Source organism: Athene cunicularia (assembly GCF_003259725.1).
Source record: "Athene cunicularia isolate RWA chromosome 4 unlocalized genomic scaffold, athCun1 chr4_part2, whole genome shotgun sequence".
Lineage (NCBI taxonomy): Eukaryota > Metazoa > Chordata > Aves > Strigiformes > Strigidae > Athene > Athene cunicularia.
The window spans coordinates 22,252,182-22,270,700 of record NW_020799099.1 but is presented as its reverse complement, the minus strand read 5'-3'; positions in this window follow the sequence as shown (position 1 = coordinate 22,270,700).

Sequence of the window (18,519 nt, the reverse complement as noted above, 5' to 3'; positions counted from 1 at the left end):
TGCTAGACATTGACCCACGTGGGTTCCCAAAAAGATTATACTCTGTTACAGAAGTAATGAAAGTGAAATAAAAACCTTCTTTTGCTGTGAAATACCTTTCAACTCATGACTGATGGAAAAACTGATAGAATAGTAAAGGCAACAAATCATGTAAAGTAACTGGAGTTCTTTTGTAAAGGTTTTTACACCTTTAAATTAATTCTACTGGGACTTTGGCAGTTCTGACTTTGCTACAAGGTTCCTGACTTGAAAAGCAGACTCCAAGGATAAAATTCCTAACTAGTATTTAGTGTATCTGTTTGAAACAACCTGAAAAACTCTCCCAGGTTATGCCTTGAAAAAGAGCTTCCCCTTGTAGTTCTCAAAAGGCAGCACTGGCTCAGTGACCAAGTGACTCTTGACACTTTTCTTCTGAGGCTGTATGGTGTGCTCAGAGACTTCTTGTCCTTCTTTCTAGTAGTGATACAGATTTTTATATATAGATTTAGTTTCCTTAAACTGCTGTTACCCTACCTTTATTTCTTAGCAGTTACATAATATTCATCTTGATACCTCAAGACCTTGGTAATCTATTTTGATGCCAGTTTTGTCAAAGCATTTCACTGTTTAGTTGAACCCCAGATCTCTTTCCCCATCCCACACTCCACTTTGACCATCTGCCTTGTTTGCTTCTCGTTCCCTCTGAATAATATTTTTTTTTCATGTTAATCATTATGGAAATCTTATTTGGCTGTTGATTAAATGCCTGGGGGAGCCAGACTTACCAGTACTGTCTCTACACCTTTCTTGTTCACATTTCTTGGGAAAATCTAGAAAGGCAAAGCTCTGAATACCTTCAAAGAGTAATATAATGTTTGGCTCATACAGACTGTGGACATAGAGGGGCATGCACACAGTGAGTGTATATACAGGTGTTACACTGTCATTTTGACTTTCTACCAAGGCTTCCCTCCCACCCCCTTGTTTGCTTTTTGATTGTTTGGGGGTTTTTGCTTGTCTGGGTTTTTTTCACTTAAGTATTCTCTAGATATACAGCTGTCTCTTATACACATCTGATGTGTATAAGAGACAGCCCTCCCTCCTTCTTTCCCTCTTTCTTTTTTTATTTTCTTTTATATTTTGCTACAAATTTTACCTATAATATAAGATGTTATGATGCCTTTAAGACACTGAGAACTTTAAGAACTGAGTTTCACCTATGCTTGTTTTAATTACCAGGTCATGAGATAAGTGCCAGGCCTTAAAATGTGATGGTGGCAAAGGCAGTTGTTGTTCTTGTCATTGGTACCAGGGGTCTTGGTCAAGTAACAATCAGATGAGTCTAGAGAAAGTGTATTTTGTTGGGAGACAATACAAAGACGTGGGAACAGCATGGTCTGAATTACATATTACCATGGGGTTTTTTTAAACTCATTAGTTGATTCAAGTGTACAAATTCAAGACTTGACTGCACAAAGGGTGGAAATGTTGCAACTAGCAAAAGAATGCTACAATAAACCACCTGAAAGAATGCTTTGGTAAGTCATTATGGTCCTACACTTAAAGACTGTGAATTTTTTATTACTTGGAGATGGTTATACTGTGGGTTCCAGTACTTTTGTACCCATTAAATAAGTCTGGATTGGTTTTTTGTTTTGTTTTCAATCTCTTGGTTCATTATGCTTATTGACCAGTTATTCATACTGGCCTATCATTACTTGTCTGTTGCCTTTTTCCTTCTATTAAACTGATTTTTGTTTTGAAACATGAATAATGCCTAATAAAGTCAATGGGATATTTTTCTTACGTAGCATCGCTTAGAACTCTGATTACAAATTAAGACTGTGAATTTGTGTTCCTAATTCTGTTGATAACTAGGTGTGTAATCCTGGAGTAGTTATTTAGTCTGTGTTGCTGGTCTCAGTTTTGACCTATCTCTTTTTTCAGACTATATAATAGCTTCAGGATGGAAATTTTTGTTCTCTAACAACCAAGCATAAAAAATGCCCAAATCTGTGGTATGCTCTAACACACACAGACATGCACATGCACATACATACAAAATATAATTTAAAAGTTCGTAGGTGAACCCTTGTGGATCTGCAGTTCCTATACCTTCTTGAAGCCTTTCTGCTTTCTTGTGGTAAAGATACAATTGCTCACAGGTCCATTTAAATCTAAAAAGAGGTTTTGAACAGACCAAACTAGACAAGAAGAAAAAGACTGCAATAAGATCTTGGAGAGGAAGGAAAAGAAGCTAAAACTAGTGCTTTTGAGTATACAGAAAAGCGTTGGCTCCAACAGAGAAACCTAACTCTGTGGAATTCCCTATGCCCTCCACTTCAGTCCATTTAATAGGAGGAGCTAAGGCATCTTGGTGCCTTAGCTGCACCAAGGCTTAAAGAAGTATTTAACAGAGAAGCATCAAATAAGGTGCATATAAGTAATTTTTTTATTAGTTTCTATGGTAACACACCACTACATAAAGCCAAGAAATTGCATCCACATAATGCAGTGTTAGTTCAACCACGTGCACACTGACTGTCTGATACATAAAGGCATCAGAAAATTGCAGCGTATATAATAGAAGCAATGTAACTGTAAAATTAAGAGCTTGAATCTTGGAATCATAACACTAAATGATATTGCTGTGTCAATGCAATTTGTATGAATTGGGAGATGGCAGTGCTAGACATTGACCCACGTGGGTTCCCAAAAAGATTATACTCTGTTACAGAAGTAATGAAAGTGAAATAAAAACCTTCTTTTGCTGTGAAATACCTTTCAACTCATGACTGATGGAAAAACTGATAGAATAGTAAAGGCAACAAATCATGTAAAGTAACTGGAGTTCTTTTGTAAAGGTTTTTACACCTTTAAATTAATTCTACTGGGACTTTGGCAGTTCTGACTTTGCTACAAGGTTCCTGACTTGAAAAGCAGACTCCAAGGATAAAATTCCTAACTAGTATTTAGTGTATCTGTTTGAAACAACCTGAAAAACTCTCCCAGGTTATGCCTTGAAAAAGAGCTTCCCCTTGTAGTTCTCAAAAGGCAGCACTGGCTCAGTGACCAAGTGACTCTTGACACTTTTCTTCTGAGGCTGTATGGTGTGCTCAGAGACTTCTTGTCCTTCTTTCTAGTAGTGATACAGATTTTTATATATAGATTTAGTTTCCTTAAACTGCTGTTACCCTACCTTTATTTCTTAGCAGTTACATAATATTCATCTTGATACCTCAAGACCTTGGTAATCTATTTTGATGCCAGTTTTGTCAAAGCATTTCACTGTTTAGTTGAACCCCAGATCTCTTTCCCCATCCCACACTCCACTTTGACCATCTGCCTTGTTTGCTTCTCGTTCCCTCTGAATAATATTTTTTTTTCATGTTAATCATTATGGAAATCTTATTTGGCTGTTGATTAAATGCCTGGGGGAGCCAGACTTACCAGTACTGTCTCTACACCTTTCTTGTTCACATTTCTTGGGAAAATCTAGAAAGGCAAAGCTCTGAATACCTTCAAAGAGTAATATAATGTTTGGCTCATACAGACTGTGGACATAGAGGGGCATGCACACAGTGAGTGTATATACAGGTGTTACACTGTCATTTTGACTTTCTACCAAGGCTTCCCTCCCACCCCCTTGTTTGCTTTTTGATTGTTTGGGGGTTTTTGCTTGTCTGGGTTTTTTTCACTTAAGTATTCTCTAGATATACAGTAATGAAAAAAGATCTAAACTATCTTCAGCAATTTGTGAGCCTATAAGTAACTGGGGAATAGAGATGGTCTGTTATCCTACAGACCAAGTACTGTAAAGAATCTTGGATCTTACTGTGTCCTCACTGGCCATGATGTATTGTGATAGTAACGACGAAGACAGTTAATGTTTGTTACATTCAAGCTACAATTCAGGGACTTGAAGAAGCTCAAATAAAGAAAAACATCAACACCTATGAATGTGTAACTATTTTGCACAACTCTTTAAAGCTTTTAGTTCTCATTTCAGACCAAAATTCATTGTGGTATAAGAAATTCCCATGAATCTTGATTTTTATTTTTATTTTCAGTTATTTCTGGTTTGACAAATGATGATGATCTCACAATCAGAACAGCATTCTTCCAACTTCTGACATCTGTGTTTCCTAGGATATAATGGATTGCCCTTTGGATGCTCATGCTAATATGTTGAGGCTTGATATAGAAAGTTTTACAAGCTTCTTCCAAAAGTCACGCTTGCATATTTCACTCTCACTCAAGTAGAAACTTATGGCATAGTTATATCTGGCTTTGCTTCAAATCCTAGCTGAAGTAGTGAGTGTGTTGTAATATGAATTATAATACCATATGACATGACTCTTAATATAAAATCACAGGCCAAATTCTGTGTTTAAAAAAAAACCAAACCAGTTCTAACAACAATCTGATTTCTTCACTACTGTCAAGCTTGGAGTTACTATGATCTAGAAGCTTTGTCTGGGAGTTTTTACACAGTAGACACTTTTACAGTACAAGTACTTTGAAAATGGGTAGGAATGGGTACAACTAGGAAAGAAAGGACTGAGTATATTATTAGTACTCTTGCTTTTATATAAGAAGTCAGATTGGAGAGGAAGTTGGAATGGCAGGGTGCCTAAAGAAAGAAAAATTATAGTAATACCAGCTTGGATTTTGGGTAGTACTTCTTCCTTTCTTTATACCTGCTCTGACACTTGTTTTTTGCAGCAAAATATTTTGAGGCACTAAAATAGACTGAGGTATCAAAATATCTTTTGTCCAAAAGTTCTCACCTCTATGTTTTGGAAGGTAGCTGGTCTGCCAACAACCTGATTGAAGAGGAGTTTGACCTTGATAAGATTCTGGTGTACCCTTAGGAAAGGGAAGCTTTGCTTCAAGCAAATAACTTCCCAGGTAGCTGCAGACTACACAGCAGGATGAAGTAAGCAGGGAGGAAACTGATAAAGTTTATCCAATGAGAATGTTAAAAAAACGTTTTTGACCAATTTTATTGTGACACTCTGGCAACTGAAATTTATAAAAATGCACGCTTTTCGTAATAAAAAAAAAAAACCACAAACTAGCAGCTTATTCACCTATGTGAGTGTGTGTTGCTTTGTCTGTCTCTACAGCGACAACCCTATTCTGAAAAAAACAGAACCCACACTCAGCAGACCCCAACACACTGGAAGGACCATTTAAGGATGGGTACCTGCCCACACACACAAAAAAGCTTTTAGAATAAGGTGCTATTAAGGATTTTTCCACATCAATTATCAGAACATGGAAATTTGAGGCCTGCATTAATAGACATTCTAAGCAAGTAGTTTTTATTTTTCTCAGGCTAGGTGGATATATAGAAATAATAATTCTTTCCTGCAGTGTTGAGCAGTATAAATAAACTTTAAGTAAAACGGGTTCGGGCATGAGTCTGTTGCCTAGGCAGATATGTAATGCCATTGCAGACAGCCTAAAGTACCAAGTGTTTGACTGGTACTAACAGCTCTGCCCCTGGTTATATACAAGATAAAAAGATGAAAAAGTAAAAATAAAACCCAAGAATTATGGTTCTCCATAGTAACAGCTAGAAGCTGGACATGGTATTCTAGGACATCTAAACTAACTGTAGATAGATTTATTTGAGGAACTGATTATTATACTCTATTTCAAAAGTGGCCATAAATTAATTTATAAATTAATATAAATTAATTTCCTTATCCTACCCTTCAAATGTAATTAACTTTCTAATTCTACTAGAAAGTAGAAATGTGAGGCTAATAATAATAGGCATTTTGTATACATTCAGAAAAAGAAAATCCCAGACATAACAACCTGCTGAGGTTTGGGGGTTTTTTTGCCTTTGGAAATGCTTGGGAGTATTTCCTGGTGATTGTTATTTCTGTTCTGACTACAGGAACAGAAGAAACTCTGGGAGGAGGAAAGGGTTGTTACATCAACACACATGCCCACAGATCAGTTCTTCAGCATCCTTCTTTGTGAAACTGACTTCCTTGACCTGTTAAAAAGTTTTAGCCAAAGTCTACTACCAGCACGGAGTCTTACTAAGGAACTCGAAAGAAAAACGTATTGGAGGGCCTAGCCATCTGATAGCAAAATAATTGGAGAATCATCTCTCCTGTCAGCAACCTTTGCTGTGAAGGATACTTCAAAAGAACTTCCCTGTGGTCTGTGTGTGTGACAAACAGTAAAGACTTCAGATAACACAGTTGTTTGCAGTGTGCATCAGAACTAGCTAGAAAGCTAGTGACTTCAGGACATTAGTATGTGAGAGAAAAAAAAGCACCTAAACAATAAGTATCCTTTTCTCCCCTGAATCCTGCATTCTGACATTTAGGTGTGATTATATAAATTGGTAGAGTTGGTAAGGTAAACACTGAAATGAAGCTGTTGCCTGTGGCAGTTCTTGGGGAGATGCAGCAAGTACTCAGATTGTCTGAGTTACCCTGGTAGCAATAGTATATATATTTATATATAACTGTCTGGTTTAATCCCCCGCTTTTTTACACATGCTTTTTGCTGACAACAGCTAATTTATTTTTATTGGCTTGTTAATAAGTTCATCTATTCTAAACAACAGGGTTATAATCTATAAGAAAATAGACATGCCATAGTAGCAGCTAGCTGCCATCATGGTTCAGATAAATTGGAAACCAAAAAAATCTGAAGAACTTTTGTTACCACCCTGTCCAGCAGCTGGCAGCTTCTGGATGGCTTGTACTAAAATGGCTTTTCTGTGCTGGCTTGGGGAGGGGTAGGTTCAAATAACCAGTAAATGTCTTTCACCTGGTGTGGCAGTTGCACAACTCTTCTTCCCCCCCACCCCCCCAGTGAAGACAGGGCTTCTTGGCTGCTGACATGTAGCAGCTATTGAGAGCCTCTGTTCTCAGGGCTTCACTGTCATTGGGGCCATTGGCCAATAGCAGCTGCTATCGACTAGAGATCAGATTCACCTGGGTATAAATGGAGTCCTCTGGAGGAGCTGCTTTAAGCTTGTCTTCTGGAGCTGTGGTTGAGAACTCTCCTCTTGGTTTGGGATGCTACCTAAGGAAACTCTTTGAGGTGTCTTGTGTTGGGATGCTGCGCTTAGAAGTTCATTGTGGTTGAGAGCCCTCACTTGTTAGGTGAGTGATATAATATATTATTTTGGATTGTTGTTAAACCTTAGAAAGTGGTCTTTTGTTCTGTGTTTTGGGTTGTTGTTAAACTCCCAGAAGTTGTTTTGTTTTCCTCTTGTTCACATTTGAACGTGTAATTGAGTAGTTGTGGAGGGTTAGTTAGTTGTGTTGGCAACAAAACTTTTAAATTTTGGTGGCTGTTTTTTATTTGAAAGCCTGCATAATGCGTGGGGAGGAGCTAGATATATTGGCACTTATCAGAGAAATGTCTCTTTCTGTGTTATCTGCTTCTAATATTTTAATGTCCTGCTCCTTTACACTCTACAGTTATTATTCTAAACATAAAAGTAACTTGCATTCCTCATACAAAATCCTTTAAGGGACTGTTTCTATAGTCTTTTATCTAGAAATTACTTTGCTAAAGACCGTTGTTGTGTATTGCACTTCTGCTGCTTCTGAGGTAACCTGCTAGGGCTAGACCTAGTTGTAGTTGGATTGCTTTCTACAGCAGCTTGCTTATAAAATCTGTGAAGAAATTGGACAGTGGAGTCTGACAAATGTGAGATCTCAGAGTTGCCTTTCTGCTCTTCCCCATGTTATCTCCCTTCTCTCTTGCATTTCCTGATTCTCCAAACTTAAATTTCTTAATGCCTCACAAGGGTAGGCCTGGAAATTCAGGCACAGAGGCAAGAGGTGTTCTTCAGTACTTCTAGAGAAGTAAAATGCTCGGTCTTTGTGGGGCTGGGCTAAGTATTCTATATATACACCCTTTCCCAGATCAAAAATAGTTTTGGGGTTTTTTGAAGATTTCAGGTGCCACATGCTCTGTACAAAGTACCAGAAAGAACACTCAAATTGCTGTATGTTTACAGCAACAAATGTATACAGAATCACATTGTCTTTATATTTGAGATGTAAACTGTTTATGGGGGCATCATCAGCCAGCACTAATGCTAGACCACCTCAGTGAAGAAGGTTCTTTTTTTCTTAAGAAATCAAAAATGCAGTGTTGTACAGCAGGCTACTTCGGGACACACCTGTGATTTACTTAGTTTCTACTTCAGCTAAGCTTTGTTAAGAATCTAAAGCCTTTCAAGAAGTTGCCTCCATACTAACAGCCTGTGCTGTAGACTAGATGCAAAACCATCCCAGGTTTAAAAATTGCCCTCCCCTCTAAGGCCGCCTTTTTAGTAGATGTCATCTTGGTCTAATAAATTGTTGTAGAAGTATGACTAAATAAGTAGTAAAACTACAGGAACACAAAGGGAACACACGCCTTGACCCATATGGAATACTTTCTCTGATCTTGGTGCTATAGTATTGGGTAATTTAAAATTCGGCCTTCTGAAATAGCTGCAGCTTGTTCCACAGCAGCACAGGTATGTGGCCCCTGAGTCGCATCGTATTATTCAGACCTGCTATATAGGTGTTTATTTTATCCAGGTGACTTCAGCCTTCTGTCTTCTGACATAACAAAAGATCACCGCAGACTTTCTGAAGTTCCCAAACTCAACTTCTACATGTAGCATAACTTCACAGATGCCAAGCTTCTAGCCCATAAAAGGCTAAACTCACTTTATGCTGTATCACTGAAACTGTGATGTTTCCCAGTGTAAAACCTTCTGGTGGTAATTATATTGCTGTGTGAGCTTTACATATGTATAATTAAAATATAGCACATAGGAAAACGAGCTACAGTCACTATTTGGAGGTTGTGTCATAAAGGATGCTGATTACTTATTTTACTTTCTGTGGTCATTACAGCCAACTGAGAAAGTGAATTACTTAAGGTATTTATAAAGCGGCAAAATATTCATAGAAGTTGCTTAAGTTACTTGAAATATTTATAGAGATAATGAATATTTTCCATCAGTGACCCTAAAAATGGTACTGATGATTGCTCAAGATATGTAATCTTGCAACTGTCTTGTAGCATCAAAAAGGTGAGGCAGGGAGAAAAGCCACTTGTTTATCTCCTATGTAGATTATGAAAATTGTGTATACAATCATACATATGTAATAAACCCAGACAGTGATGTCTATGATGCATTAGGAAAGCAAGTCCTGATCTTTAAATAACAAAAAAAACAAACTCCACCTTAAACTAAGTCTTTCTAATGCATCTCTTGCATTTTGATAAGTTAAGAATCAAAATAATGGATTTGCAAGACAACCTGGGTGAATCTATTAATGCCTAATCTTCTGGAGAAGAGGTGTGTGTGATGTGCATAGAGAGATGGCTGCAGAAGTATTTTTTGTTTCCTCTCTGAAATGTTACCCTGCAGCATAAAGCTGCTGACAGAGTTGCTTGATCATCACTACTTCCTGTTGCATGCTACGAGTCAACATTCCCATTATCAGCTGTATTCGATGGTGTGGGACAGACCGGGACTCTCTAAGCAGTTTCTTATGTATCAGAAAAGCAGAAGACTTCAGCAATCCCTAGACGAGATGCCCTGAGGATTGCCATTACAACAACTCTTTCAGCAGCTCTGTTAACGGCACTGTAAATGCATAGTGAAGGACTGGCAGCTGCATCTGTGCCTGGACTGAGTCGAGCTATGTGCTGCTTTTCTGTAATAATAGCTGGAAATAGTATCATCCTTCAGAACAAGTACCTGGCAATCATTTGTGTAAGGAGGCCTGAAGATACCTGAGGCTCTTTGGCCCTTCACTTGTCTTCTAACAAAGTGTAGTTTCTTTGATAAATTAGTACCATCCAAGTGGATTCTGTAGTCTTAAGGCTGTGGCTGTTGCTCTTCTAATACCCTGCATCTGCACTTTTAGGAGAGGTGGTTGCTGTTCAGGGAAGTCTACCATCACACTAAAGAAAGGTCTCTAGATTTAAGAATTTAACACTTTGTGGCATGGGGAGGACTAAGTAACATGGTGTCCTGATCCAATGTTGGGGGAGGTTTTGATAGGATCCCAAGAGTGAGATTAAGACACAAACGAGGTCAAATGTTGTATACCCAAAATAGGTTTTTATTAATAAAGAAATGAAGAGGGGTAGTGACAGGACAGGATGGAAGGAAAAGACAGAAATAAAGCAAGGAAGCTGGATAGGGCTGCAAGAATAGTCACCACCATGGATCCAGCAGCACCCCATTGCTCCTCAGTCTTCAGTTCTTCGGTGGTGGGTGCACATGGATCTGGCTTTGATGGTAGGTGTACAATGAACAAAATTTTTTGCTGCCTTTTTAAGTTCATCAGACACAAGCAAGCTTTGAGACAGTCATGACATTTCAGTCTCTCATGCATGGTGAGGGTACTGTGATTTACTAATTGAAATATGAGCTTTGAAGAAACTTCTCCCACTTATAGAACTTGACTCGGGGAAAAAAAACATGTTTAACATCCTGCAACAGTACTCTGTTTATAGCACAATACAATGAGCTTTTGGATACATTCTAGCTGAGGCAAACTGTTGATACTTAATCATAGGAATGAAGCTTTTGATTTAAAGTGTGTCCATCCTCTGCTAAAATAAGGTGGGGGGAGGGGGAAAACATGTTTACTTGTTGAAAAACAAGCTATGTGCATGCTAAACAAAGGAAACACTGCAAATATAACAACGTATTCACCATGTATTTATGGGTTTTTTGACTAATACAGACTTTATTGCAAAAATGTTGTTAATGTCTGACGTGGTACTTTGGTCATCTCTCTTTCATCGACCTCTTTCCCACGTTTTGTCTAGGCTTTAGAGCTGGCCATAGAATAGGCTGGATAAACTGGGTGAAATAAGTTACAAGGGACTAGGGGGAAACTATAAAGTCTATTTTAAGGACAGGTTGATCAAACTGCATTGGCTGGTGATGTTTGTCAAGGGAAACCATACCCCTACCTCCTAACCATCAAGGTAATGGGTTTTTTACATGTAACCCAGGCAAAGGTTCTTGTGGAGATGTTTTTATTTTTTTTATCCTCTTGCCCTGCTCTCTTGTGAAGAACTGGGATACACTATTTATCCTAGTCCAGGGAAATATCACCACTCTTTCTGAAGACTTGGAAGTGGAAAAACATGCCTTCCTCTCATTAAGTTTTCCTTGTCAGGTATGTTCTACCAACTCAGAATAGGAATGCCTGTGTCTTGGTGGCTTTACTCAGGTTCAAAGAACAAGAGTGAAGAAGAAAATAACAAAATTATCAATCAAAACATGGTTGTGAGAATCCAACTTTACATGTTCAAGGTGAACTTAGCCAGTTTCTTCTTTAAGAAATAAGAACCATGTAAAAAAATACTCCTTCCTTTAAAATATTATCCAAATGAAAATGTTAAGTAACTTTCAATAAATATTTTAATGCACTGGCAAAAGCATCTCTTCATCTCTCCATCCTGTAGTGTTTTGAAGTTAGTTAAGTTCTCCTAAACAACACTTGGCCTCTAGTATCAGTGTTCAGAGTGAGGAGGGATAAAGAAGGACCCAAAATCAGTTACCTTGGTGTCCTGGCACAACCATCTTAAGTGTGGTTTACTGGAAGAAGTTTTAACTTTAAAACAAGCAAAGGGAAAACCCAGGCAATGCTGTCTCCTTGGTGTTCTTGGAAAAACTTTTCCTTTCTCTGGTTTTGTTAGCTGCTAAGCATTAGAGTAGAAGATTGGGTGAGTCACAGTTATGTCTTTGGCTGTGCTTTTTGTAATTTAATAATTATCATCTGTGGATAAAAAGAGCAATTGACATCATCTACCTGGACTTGTGCAAAGCATTTGATGCTGTCATGCATGACATCCTGTCTCTTAAATTGGAGAGAAGTTGTTTTGATGGATGGACCACTTGGTGGATAAGGAATTGGCTGGATGGTCATGCTCAAAGAGTTGTCATCAATGGCTTGATGTCCCAGTGTAGAGCAGTGATGAGTGGTGTTCCTCAGGGGTCGGTGTTGGGACAGACACTGTTTAACATCTTTGTCAGCAACATACATAGTGGGATTGAGTGCACCCTCATCAGGTTTGCTGATGACACCAAGCTGTGTGATGTAGTCAACATGCTGGAGAGGATGCTATCCAGAGGGACAGGGACAGGCCTGTGCAAATCCCATTAAAGTGTGAGGTCCTGAATATGGATTGAGGCAATCCCAAGCACAAATACAGGCTGGATGATGAGTGGATTGAGAGCAGCCCTGTGGAGAAGGACCTGGAGGTATTAGTGGATTAAAAAATGACTGAGCCAGGAACATGCACTTGCACCTCAGAAAGCCAACCATATCTGGGGCTGCATCAAGAGAAGTTTGGCCAGCAGGTCGAGGGAGGGGATTCTCCCCCTCTACTCTGTTGTGAGACCCCACCTGCAGTGCTATGTCCAGCTCTGAGGCCCCCGGTATAAGAAAAACATAGACCTGCTTGAGTGGGTCCAGAGGAAGGTCACAAAGGTCATCAAGGGGCTGGAGCACCTCCCCTGTGAGGACAGGCTGAGAGAGTTGGGGTTGTTCAGCCTGGAGAAAAGGTTCCAGGGAGACCTTATAGCAGCCTTCCAGTACTGCGAGGGGGCCTGCAGGAAAGATGGGGAGGGACTCTTTTTCTCAGGGAGTGTAGTGATAGGATGAGGGATAATGATTTTAAACTGAAAGAGGGTAGATTTAGACTAGATATAAGGAAGAAATTCTTTATTCTGAGGGTAGTGAGACACTGGCACAGGTTGCCCAGAGAAGCTGTGGCTGCCCCCTCCCTGGCAGTGTTCAAGGCCAGGTTGGACGGGGCTTTGAGCAACCTGGGCTAGTGGAAGGTGTCCCTGCCCATGGCAGGGGATTGGAACTAGAGAATTTTTAAGGTCCCTTCCAACCCAAACCGTTCTATGATTCATCAGAAAAACAACTGCATAAAATCATGTGCTTGTTTAAGCAGAAATAATGTGACAAGTTTTCTCAACTTCAGCATTAAAAAGGCTGGCTGCAGTATGGCTTGTACCAAATATCTCTATAAGGGAAGGGTTTTCTTAAGTGTAGCTTCTGTGTTTATGTATGTAAAATTCTCAATTTCTTGAGTAAATTCGGTTAGTAAATTATTACTGGCTATACATGTATTACCATAGCAGCTATTGTCACAACTTAACCTTGCACTTTAAGGTCATAAAAAGTAATTCTAGCAAATGGCTCAGTGTAACACAAACATCAGTTATTTTCCTTGAGCTAACTTAACGGCAAGTGGGTATCACTATAACCTGGAAAGAAGCCATGAGTTATGCCTTATGGTTCTACCATATAAATATTTTAAGATTTACTTTTCCCTCACCCTTGTATTCTCCTAAACAACACAGCAGTAAGGTTAATTCCTGTTTTAATTTCAGTATAATGCTTAAATGTGTGCCTAACTTACATGAGTAGTTTTATCCAATTAATGTCAAGGACTCATGTATTCTGGTGAAGCCTATTGGATGCTAATTTGCATTTTGAAAAACAGAATTTATAACACAGCCTGAACAGATTTTTCTGAGGTTACCCAGTGGCTGTAGCATAAACCAGGATTTGAAACTGTATCTCTTAAATCCAAGTGCTATAGTTCTAAAATCACCTTCTCTCAATTTTCTTGTCCAACATCTGCACTTGAAGTGGTGAAGGTGGCTAATGCAGAGTGTCTGGGCGGAAGTTGTAACATGGAAATTCCTCTATTTTAGTCATGGTAACCAAAAGGATCTGTCTAAATTCTTATATTTATTTTTAAGATAAAACTTTGTCAATCTTTGTCTTGTGTGTGTGAACATAAGAGTCTGATGTGGCTGGGGAGAGAGATTTGCTGAAATTGATTTTTTTAAAAATTTCAGCAGTGGAAATCAAGAAATGTAACCTGAATGGAATTACAGAGCTTTGACAGTAAACATGAACAAAATTTAGTTTAACATGCTTTTTGGAATCAAGTAAAGAATGTATGATAAAATTATGCTTTCAGATTGGAAAACCATGGGAGGTGGTTTTGATAGTTTTTTTCAAACTGAAATACCTTGACTATTAAGTAGTATGGATGGGAAACTTGAAAACAGGTCATTTCCTCTGGGTGCAAAAGGGGCACAGTACCTCCAGAGGTAGTTTCATGCTTGTAATCATCTGCACTCCCAATTTAACATGGTGTCTGGGTCCCTGGTCATTCTTTCTGTCACAACAGTTGCTCTTTAGCTAAACACAATTTATTCTTTTTGGACAAAGAAGAAATTCCATATTGGTACAATCTGTCCTATAGGTAATAGAATCACGTGACTATAGAAACTATATTCAGTGACAAACTGCAGTGGGGAGCAAGAAATAATATTGAGAAATGTTATTACAGAAATGAAGATAAGATGTCACTTAATGTTGACTTTTCCCAATTGACTATAACAAAGTATAGTCATACCGGAGTTACTGGAAAATGTGATCAACATCTAATGGCAGAGTTGGGCTTGTAATTTCCAAATATCAGTCTGGAACTATTCTTGATCCTGCTTTGTCGGTTTTAATCTTTGATAGTGAAGAACTTTTCCGAGTGTGTCTCTAATGGATATAATGGTGATTGCTAGATCGGGATCAAAAAAAATGGTTGTACTTGTCCTTATCTCTTATTCTTTGGTGTTTGGAATTACAATGATGTTGCCTGCCAATAATCTGGCTGACAGTCACCTGTTCAAGGTTATTGCTTCCCAGCTGGCAGAAAGCCCAAACAGGAAGGAGAAATATATGCTTCCTTCTTGATTTGCAAGGACATCTACTGAATTTCTAGTTTGAGAAGAGAAAATTGAGAAAAAGAGTGGATGGGCACAAGGGCAAAGTACTAGGTGTCAAAATATCAGGTAGGGCTTCTAGAAACAACGATGGATATTTTAAAATGCTGAGAAGATAAGCTATCTTTGAAGGTTGACCCTTCCTGAGCCACTGGTAGTGTTGACAAGAGCTTTGTCTTTGTCAGGAGTATATTATGCTTTTCCTTTCACCTTTCTATGTACTGATAAATCCCTTTAAAAGATGCTCTGCTCTCTGCCAGTACATATATGTGATTATAGTGACATCATGTCAGCCTGCACTGTGGGACAAGGCATAATACATATAATTTTTTCTCCAGCCTATTACTATCAAAACCCCATAGCCTATTCTGTGTACCTTTACAGCATAGAGCCATGTTACCTCTTCCAAACCTACTGTTCTGAGCTAAAATAGTGCATGTTCTAGGTGACTAATGGTTCTTGGTAGCATATTCCATGCAGAGGCCTTCTGGAAGGGTTATCCCCCTCTAAGCATGTCATTGAAGGCATTGTAATGGCATATATTTCTGCTTCAGGTAATAAAACTAGGAAAACAATGAGTTTTCAAACTTTCAGTGAATTGTAAGTGATTGATCATAACTTGGATACTGAGAGCTGTGTAAGCAATGATACAAGCTCAATATAGGCTAATATCACAAATACTTGGAGACATGTTTTTTCCTGACTTGATCCTGAACCAGTTCATAGCAAGTTTTTGTAGTCATTACAGTCCATATAATGACTGAAATTTGGATGTGCCATGTGAGTTTAGACTATTCCAGGTTATAGATGAGGGTTCTGACTTGATCCTTAAAATTATTTTTGTTACGAGTTATAAATCCAAATCTAGATCTGAATGACCAAAACTGAGACCAAATTTTAATACCTTAGCTTGCATCAATTATGGAAGGAAGCTTAAACATGCAGGACTGAAGTGTGATCTTAAGTGATCACCTTTCAGTGTCTGGGGAGTCAGATGAAGTACAATTCTTGTATTTCATCTTACCTTAAAATCTTTTTTTTCCTTTTCCTCTCTTTAGTCCAGAACAAAACTACAACTGGATAAAAATTTATTAGAAGTCAGTACAAATGAAGAGCGGCTAGGAAACAACTCTCCCTACTTTAACAGCTTTAGAGACAGCCTTCCAATAAAGTAATAATCCTTACATACGGGCATATTACATGTCTGCCCCCAAAACTCCAGCCCACATAACAAAGCAAAGCAGAAGAGAATCCAAAGATATTGATTTTACATGCTACCTTTCAATAGACCCAGATAAAGATACAGATATGTATTAACTGCTTTTAATAATGAAAACATTGTTATAAAAACGTTTAATGCTATAGTGAAGCATTCTTTTCCTTGGTGGTGTTTTGAATGCTAATATACTGTGATCACAGTTCTTATAATAAAGAACAAATAGTTTATCTACTTGAGTGAAAAAATCTGAGAGGTGCTTGGACAGGGGCGACTGAAATATGCTCTATGAAGTTTTATTTCTCCCTTCACCCACCAATGGATTTTAAGTCAAAAGTCTTGCCGAATCATTTCTGTGACTTGTGTGTCTTGATGTTAAAAGAATCTAGTTTGCAGTGGTTCTGTACAGCTGCTCTGCCTACTCCTTCTGGGATGCTAGCAGTGGGATTTGGATTTTGTGTTCACTGTTAAATGAACCTCTATAAAATGGTAAATGCTGAACTTGGTTCTTTTTAATAACTGTGGATCAGATTTCTTCATTTCTCATTCCAAGAATACCTGTGACATTTTTTAGTATGAGTGTTAATGTTAGTTTTTTTCATGCACATATTTGCACTCAAATACCTGCAAAATTATTCAAATTAAAACACGCTAAAATGTCTAAGCCTGCAGTGTTTTTCCTTGTATTTAAGAAAATCTGCACCTGTTATCAAATATGTATTTCATTTCTGACCCAGTTTTGTCTTGTTTTTCTCTGCTGTTAGAAACAAAGGAAGAAAAACCTAGCATGTCTTCAGAAAAGCTATCAAAGATCAGAGATTTATTTTTGTCAGTAAGACAACCAAGGCTAAGATACATTTTCGTGATAGAGAGCTTGGGAGTTTTTTGGAGGCACTTTTAAACTATGAAAGTAGTTGTAAGACACGTGCATATTGAGTAGGAATTCATTTAGCTAATTGTTAACTTCTCTCAGAGGTCATATGCTCCTATAGCAGATTAAATTTTATACAGGACATAAACAATGGTCCTAGTTCTAAGTGGTATGTCCTTTACCCTTTATAAACATACTATGGCCAAAGTGCTCTGATAATGAGGATGTGTTTCTGCAGGGTTGACTGTGGTGCTGGCTGTGTTTAAGGGTTGGGGATTTCTTCTTTGCTTCACTGAGTACAGTTGCTTGATTCCAATACATGTCCCAGTTCATTAGATAAGTTCTATTGTTTCTCTTTCTGTATCTGGCTACCTAGTAATCCAGAAAGGAAAGTGCATCCTTCCTTAACCTTTTTTTTACAAATGATAGTTTTGCAAACCAAGAAGAAAAGTGAAGAAAATGGGTTTACAGAACCTGAATTAGACTTGAATCAGGATGAAAGAAAAATTTACTTTTTAGGGTTTTTTCTAGACAGTTCTAGGAATTAACTTTTTTACTGATCTCAAGCAGTTCTAGGAGGATAAATTCAACACGTATTTTAGATCTTTGTTATTTCCAGCTACTTATTCCCAGATGAGGTAAAGAAACATCCCTATTGCCAAGGGTGTTGAATTTGCTTACAGATTTTCCAGCAGACTCAATACATGCAGGGTAGTAGGACTGATTTGCAGAAACACAGCTCAATGCTGAACACCTGCCTGTTTATACATTACTAGTCTTATTCCACTGGGAGCTTGACATGAGTTTTCCTCATGATAGCTGTCATTCCCAGAGGGCATGTACTCATACCTCTCCTATTTGCTAAGGAAAAGGACTGTTCTTTACAGTTACTAAAGTCACGGTTCCTTTGGGACAAATTTTTTGTGCTTTGACTTTCAACGAAGAGGAGCAAGGACCTAAACCAGATTCAGCCGATTTGCTGCTTTCATAGTTTAAGAAAAATAGTAGCTGGATTCTAGTAATTTAGTAATTTATTTGAACTTTAATCCCTTGCTTTGATCCTGGAGTTCTGTGTGAGTCCTGAAAGAGCCTGCCACCTGTCTTGCTCTGCAGGGCAGCCTGGCAATCCTGGTTCTTACCTGTAAATTCTCCTGGGCCCTAATACTGCCCTGCAGTAGTGCACAAAAATGACAGTCTTATCTACAAAGGGTTGAGGAAAAGTACCCATATGACAAGAGCTAACAGCTCACCTGACTGTCAGTATTGGTTTGTTTCTTTTCCATAATGACTAAGAGTAGTAAAGCAACTCAAGATAAGAGCACTATGGAGGAAATTATCTTTATTGAGGATCTATAAAGCAATATGTTGTACTTCAGATTCCTAATACAAGGAATCCATAGCATTGAAAAAAGATCCATACCTCATGGGTTAACATCAGTTATGTTGATGTAACAGGAATGTTAATAATAATTTCAAAAGTTATTTGATCAGAATTTTTTCTTTAACTCAAAATGTATCAGGATTGAACAAAAACATTTTTCAGGAATGAAGGACCTGAGACTCTGTTCTTTGGTTGCTTTTCTTTTCAAACAGGTTTGCCAAAACCTATAAATAGATACAAATTGGGAT